A 7,500-nucleotide genomic window follows, 5' to 3' on the forward strand; every position below is an offset into this window, starting at 1 on the left:
TGCAAAATACACGAGTCGCTCGGATGGACGTTAAGCTGGATGTCCCGCCTGCTAGCATTAGTGGTGTTGGTCAAAAATCCCATTGTGTCTTTCACTAAGAGTAGGTGAGTCGTCGCCGGCATTCCCCAAAGTTGCTCCTGAAACTTCTTCTCGTGACTAAGACCTGGAAATGTAGTGGCAAACCACCTAGTGCATTTCTTGCCATAAGATTGCTTCACCCGTACCGAGGCTCTGGCCGCAATGTCTGAGAGCGAATGACATGAGATATTGATGATGAAAGAGACCTGAACACCACAATTCATTCACACATTTGAGACAACAACAAAAATCAAAACCTTTTTAAAACCAAAGAAGACAATCCAAACAACCACCCAACAACCACCGAAAGAAACTTACATTGATATCAATTATATCAATAAAATCAATGACGGTCTCTGTCGTTGAATAACTGACCAATTCAATCTCCTTTTGGGTCAACAATTAGGAACCATTTATCGTTTGGGGGGGGGGGTGGGGAGAGGGGCGAGGAGAGAGGGAATATATTGTTGCGGGGCCGGGACGTCGGCCACGGTCCGTCCGTCGGCCACGGTCCGTCCGCTGGATGGAGCTACAAGTCGGCTCGACCGATCGCCCGGAATTCAGATCGTCGCACCGGATAAGTCCGGAGTCGACGGTTCCTTGTTTTGGACCGCGAAGGGTCAATATTTCCACCACGTGGTACAGGGTTATTTGCCAAATATTCAAAATACCTGGAGACCACGTAGCGATGTACCGAGTCTTCACACCCTCGACAGAACTCGTACAGAAACAAGCCGCTGAGCGCGCCTGTTCCATGTGCGATTCCGAGCGGTTTAATCACCGAGAACCGCTGGTCCCGATTATCATGTGACAACGGCAATGGCCAGCAAATGCCTCACATGCGACACGCTCAGTCAATGCAAGAATTGACACGAACGAACTGAAACATTTAACAAACGGGGTTTATTTAAACAATAATGGGGAACGCGGGAACACAGAAGAGGAGCAGATTTAAACCGAATATTCAAGGCACGTATGTACAGCACGGCACTTATACAATTCACTACTTATTGACTGGCGCCACAAGCACACACACACAAGAAGTGGTGGCTGATGCCTTTATTTCGCCCTTCAGCTCGGAGGATAGTGGAGCTGAGGCCAGGGTCTATTTTGGACCTTTCCGCCTCGTACGGTCTTCAAGGACCAGGTCCTCTGGGCAGAACTGGACCGATCACCAGCGAGGGAGAGCTGGATCCAACCATCGCGAGCCGCAATCGCTTTTCGAGCTCCGGCGGATCCTCTCGCGCTCCGGAACACGTGCTGGGAGACGAGGAACCGATCCTTCCCGATGAACCACCGACCAAGAACCAAGAAGAAGCCGAATGCCCTATTTCCGTCTCTCTCTTCCCTTTTTATCCCTCTCGGGCGTGACTCGCTTCCGGCGTGACTCATCCGCCGTCGGTGGGGGCTGCCGCATTCCATTCCCCCGCTAGTCGATTTTATGCCCATATTAGGTAAGGAATTCGGGATGTGGGAGTTGACCTCTCCCCAAGTAAGCACACAGGGGACACCGGGAACTGACGGATTTTTCTGTTCTGCAGCGTGTCCGCAACCCAACGGGCATTTTGCGGCTGACGTTGAAGAAGACGAGGTTTTCCAAAAAAAAGGGGAATCCTAACTATAAAGATAAATCACAGCACATGGACATTTATTTTCCCATTAGGCAAGGGGTGGGAGCTATCTATAAAACACATACTTACCGATATAACTAATCTATAGGACCTGAATGTTGTGTGCTCATGGCTTCCAGATTCACAACACCACCCCCTCCCCTTTTTACAGACTCGTCCCGAGTCGTCAAATTTTTGTGTGACCAGCATGTGTAAGTTTTCCCCTAATACATTTTACCTTCACATCCCTGAGTGTGACATTTTCTTTTCTTTTCTTTTTATCAAATACGTGTCCCAAAAATATATAACCGACTGCGCTGAGTAACTAACTAAACAAACTCACACAGACTCATTCGGACAACTTAAATATATTGCCGGCGCTGCGACAAACATGCAGGTGGGATAAACTTGCTTACAATTTTTACCTTAACTTATCTATTATTTTACACTAACCATGGCCCAGGACCTGGCATCTGTGGAAAAGAAGGCATAGCAATGTCAACAGTTATGTGAGGGTGAGTGCTCTGCAGCTGAAGGTCAGACGTCTTCAGGGCCTGTTCAAAAGGTCCCTTTTTTTTTTTCACTGAACCTTTTTTTTTCAGTTTTCAGCTGCTGGAGGCAACTCACCCTAACCCGGCATGCCATATGCCATCCCATAGGCCATTTGAAGGGGGTCGCCAGGCTGCCCAAATGCAGTCTCTGGCTCCCTTGTGCAGGAACAGGAAGGTAGCCGGCTGCCCAATGCAATCCCTGGCTCCTCCCTGAAATGAACTGGATGGAAGATGCAAAAACACAACAATGGACTGCATGCAAAAAGATGCACGGGCTGCACCAATGCAGTACCCGTGGTGTGGCTGCCTGCAGGGCAGTCTTTGCAAAACACTGGCGATCCTGGCGCACATGGTGATGGTTGCTGAACACAGGGGCAAATGCAAAATAGGGGTAGCAGGCATGGGGTTATGGCAGAGGCTGGCAAACAAGGCATGGCAAGGCAACCGCGGAACAGGCCGCTGCAGCACTAACAGGCCGGCACGTGGAGCTGGCCAGCCTCTGGTATGGTTCCATCAGGTCTGGAGGGAGTGCGGTGGTGCCGGCCGCTCCAAAGGCGGGCTCGGACCTAACCTACTGTCTCCCCCCAACAGCCTTTGCCTGTTTCTGTCCATACCCACTCCCTTAGTTTGCAACACAAAACAAATTTAGCCCCTTTTTATTTATTTCTTTTTCCGTTTTTTTTTTCTTTTTATAATTCCGTCTCCCTAACCCACTTTATTGTCCTTGTCCGGCTAACCTATCATGTCAATCTATTCCCAACCCCTACATTCCTTTTTTTGGAGGGGAATAGGGAAGAAACTAGCGTCCTGTCTCGAGGCCCAACAAAGCCTCAGAATGGCCTCCTCAGAGTTCAGCGATCTACCAAGTTGGGTCCAGCGGCCTACAACGAGCAAAGGGATGGATGGTGCGAAGGGGTACATCTCCTAACTATCCTATCATTCATTATCCTTAAACTACCCCGGGGCTTTCCAAAAATGCCTGACACTTTAAACTATTGGTTCTAAAAACCATGATTCCCGTCACCTGTGTTGGTGTCCATTATAAATTCGGGCCGAGCCCTCAAATTTTCATTCGTGCCCTTGCACAATTTCGTGGCTGGGCAGCGTGGCTCACTTGGCAGGAACTACCCTCAGCCAATCTTTCACCATAGCACCCCCGGGCCCGCAGGCTGTCTCCGAGCCTACGAGCTCCCTATGAACGTGGAGGGTTGTCCTCTCTGGCATTGCCCCCCTCCGATGCCCACGTGGCATTTTGGCACTCCGGGTCCCTTTCCTAGGGTTACCTGTGCCCACTACACTATCCCGGTTCCATGGACCCTTGGCCGACTAGTCCGGTGCCCGGGATGCCCTCTAATCGGTACTCACCTTTCAACAGCCATACTCCCAGCCGGTCCATGAACTCCTGCACCCCTCCAAATGGGTTTCGTGCCTTCTCTCAACACCAACAACAAAACGACCTCCTTTTGTAAATTTAACTACCCACTAACTAACATTAAACTGATCCCGGGGTCCCTAGGGTGGGAATCACTCCTCCACCCAATCATTCATCGCACCATGCATTCCACATTCACTCCATACACACTCAGGCCCGCTGGGAACTGAGGGCTTTTGCTGTTCTGCAGCGTGTCCGCAACCCTACGGGCATTTTGCGTCTGACGTTGAAGAAGATGAGGTTTTCCAAAAAAAAGGGAATCCTAACTATAAAGATAAATCACAGCGCATGGATATTTATTTACCCATCAGACAAGGGGTGGGAGCTATCTATAAAACACATACTTTCCGATATAACTAATCTATAGAACCTGAATGTTGTGTGCTCATGGCTTCCAGATTCGCAACAATATTTACCCCTGCCCGAGGGGGTATTGCGTTTGGGTCTGTTTCTTGCTTGCAAAATCGAAGATTTTTCAACTATATTGGTGAATCGATTTTGTTATTGTCTGTCTGTTATTCTGTCTGTTATTTCTGTCTGTTAGTCATTTGTCTGTTAATCTGTCTGTTGGTCTGTCTTTTGGTCTGTCTGTTTGTCTGTCTGTTTATCGCCGACAGGTCACAATTTTATACCGATCTTCACAAAATTTCACAACATGGTAGGTTGTCAAAAGGACTTCACAAGTTTGTCAAAAGGAAGAAGCCTATTGTTTTTGAGGGAGAAAGGTCAACATAGGCCCAAGGTCAACAACTAAGGTGGTATTTCTAAAGTCCTCAATTTTCATCCTATTCACTTGGAATTTGAAGAGGATTTGCATATTTGGTCATTCAATTCAACCACAAGTCTTTTTGAGGTCCAATTTGTTTTATGGATTTTGCAAGTATCGTGCTCTGCATGACGTCTTCGTCTTGGTATTCTGTCTGTCTGTCTGTCTGTCTGTCTGTTTGTCTATCTGTCTGTTTGTTACCTACAGGCACAATTTTAAACCGATCTTCACGAAACTTCACCACATGGTAGAGTTTGTCATAAGGAAGAAGTTTATTGTTTTTGAGGTCAAAAGGTCAACAGGCCAAAGGTCAACAACTTTGGTGAGATTTCTAAAATCCTCAATAGTCATCCAATTGACGTGAAATTTGAAGAGGATTTATATTTCAGGTTACCGAGTTCAACCAACCATTTATTTTTGAGGTCAACAGCGGCCAAAAGGTCAACATAGGCCGAATTTCTAAAATTGTCAATTTTCATCCGATTCACTTGGAATTTGAAGAGGAGTTCCATATTTGGTCATTGAATTCAACCACCAATTATTTTTGAGGTCAAATTTATTTTATGGATTTTGCAAGTATTGTGCTCTGCATGACGTCTACTTCTTTGTTTGTTTGTCCACACAGAACTTTCATGTTTTTCTCCGCAAATGCTTGTCGGATTGAGACAATTTTCACCATTGGTGCGACTACTCGTGCAGAATGATTCAATTATAATTATGACGTCATATGTCACGTGGTGTGGCAGCCCTGTTGGAAAAACGGGAAAACTTTGGACCTCTTTATCTCTGAAACTGCACCAAGCAAAAAATTGAAGCTTGGCACAGAGCAAGTGCTCCTCATGGGGAATTAGTGTATGAAAGTATGAAATATGAAGTATGATAAGTATGAAATTTTTTGAGGGTCATCTCGCAATAAAATGGTCCACAGAAAAAAAATTTTAATGACATCATCAGTCATGTGATTCAGCAGCCATATTGTGTTTTCTTTTTTAAACATTGGAAAATCATCTTCTCTGAAGTGGCTGAGCAGATCGAGGCAAAACTTTACACGTATGACCGTCTGTCCATGAAGAGCAAAAGTTTCACACATTTGACATCATAGGTCACATGGTTTGGCAGCCATATTGGATTTACCCTAAAACATAAAAATCTTCTTCTCCAGAACAGCTGAACAGATCGAGGGGAAACTTCACACAAATGTTCCCCAAGCCATGGGTGTACAAGTGTTTTAAGGAATAATTGATAGGTCACATGGTTTGCCAGCCATATTGGATTGAAGAGAATATAAATAACGTTTTCTCTGCAACCGCTTAATAAATCAACATGAATCTTCACAGTTGTGATCTACTAGTGATGGGGAAACCATCTTTTCAATTTCAACTTGATCGGATGCATTGCATGGCAGCCAGAATTATTTAATATTTTTGATCTGGGTTCTTTTTGTTATAATTTTTTTTTTTGAATAACGCTCTCCTGGCTGTGCTTGAGGGTAGAGTTTGAGGGTAGAGTTTGAGGGTTTGAGGGTAGAGTAGCAGCATCTGAAATGTGAATCCTATCCAGGTTGCTCCTGATGACTTCATCTTTGCTATTTGCTTGCTTGGGTTCCTTCTGATTACTCCAATGCAGGACTGTACATATTTGGTCTTCCATTTGGTCTGAATTGAATTTACTTTAATCCCATTCTAAATTTAATTGAATAATAATAATAAATGTCACGGGTCAGGGTCAGGTGTCCGAGCAAAGCGGGGTTGCATCAAAGCAGGATGTCTTGGTACCTAGTCATCACTGCCAGTAGTTATAAAGTAGTTCTAATTATGCCTCTTATTGATACACCAGTACACAAACACTACACAAATACCACACAAAAGTCCTGACAAGGGTCTGCAATATCTGATTGCTCTTTTCGGTGTTATTTATATAATACTGTACAAGCAAGGGTGCCCGGTGTTGTGGGGCAACGTCGGGTCCCTTCTCCTGCCCTTGCCCTCCCTCCCCCTCCCTCATCCCACTCCACCCCCCTTCCCTCCAGACTCTCACCCCACTCCTCCACCCCCCCTTCCATCTGGACTGCCACCCACCCTTTCCCTGCTTCCTCTGATTAGTGGAGGTTGGCTTTGGGGCTTACAACTCTCTGGGGATGTGTACAGTACAAAAATGCAAGTTATCTCCACAGCTGACTTGTAATACCCTCTGCCACCATCACCGGGTGGCACCACACACGTTTACATGGAGAATTTTCTGGACTTTCCTTCCTGAACCCCCGTGACTACAGATGAAACCAAGCTCTGTCCCACCATCTTTTTAAATCCATTTGTGTGATGTCCTTGATCTTGGGTATTTATTCTGATTAGTTCTCTGTCCCAGTCAAGCTGACCTCTTCTTAGTCATTCCAATGACCCTTCTTTGTCTATCCCCAATCTGTCCAATTTTTTTTTTTTATAATTTCCTGCTCTTTTGTCGTTTTCCCAGTTGTTGGTGTATATTTGTTGATCTTTCTTTTTATATATTTTTTTTGTCTTTTTTGTAAGTTACCTCCACCATCGAAGGTGAAGGTTATGTTTTCACCCCTTTCTGTTTGTTTGTGTGCAGAATATCTCAAAAAGTTATGGACAGATTCGGACGAAGCATGGTGGACAGGTTGGGTGTGTGGCAAGAACGAATTGATTCGATTTTGGTGAAGATCCGAATCCGGATCTGGATACGAGAATTATTTATTTTTTTAAGTGGTTCTTCACCAATGAAAGATTGGGCCAAAACGATATAGTACGATATAGCAAGATATTTCAAAAATGTATTGGGCCCGATATGTTCTCGTGGATCAGGTATTACCTGGAGGAGGTATGCGCTCGACCGAGTGCCCTTCGATTTGAGGCTGTATTTGTTGCCGTTTCATTTTCTTGTGCAGCATCTTCTGTTCACACCTGTTTTGGGAAATTCCTTGCAAGGTGAATTGGGGATACTTTTTCAAGGTTGTTGTGTTCATGTTTGTTTACAAATTTAATCCGATAGTCTGTTGAGCATTTCACATTTTCAACTAGTCCTACATTCGTCGCTCTGTGTACC

This window comes from Eptatretus burgeri, chromosome 11, assembly GCF_056783735.1.
Source record: "Eptatretus burgeri isolate ZD-2024b chromosome 11, Ebu_testis_v1, whole genome shotgun sequence".
Taxonomy (NCBI): Eukaryota; Metazoa; Chordata; class Myxini; order Myxiniformes; family Myxinidae; genus Eptatretus; species Eptatretus burgeri.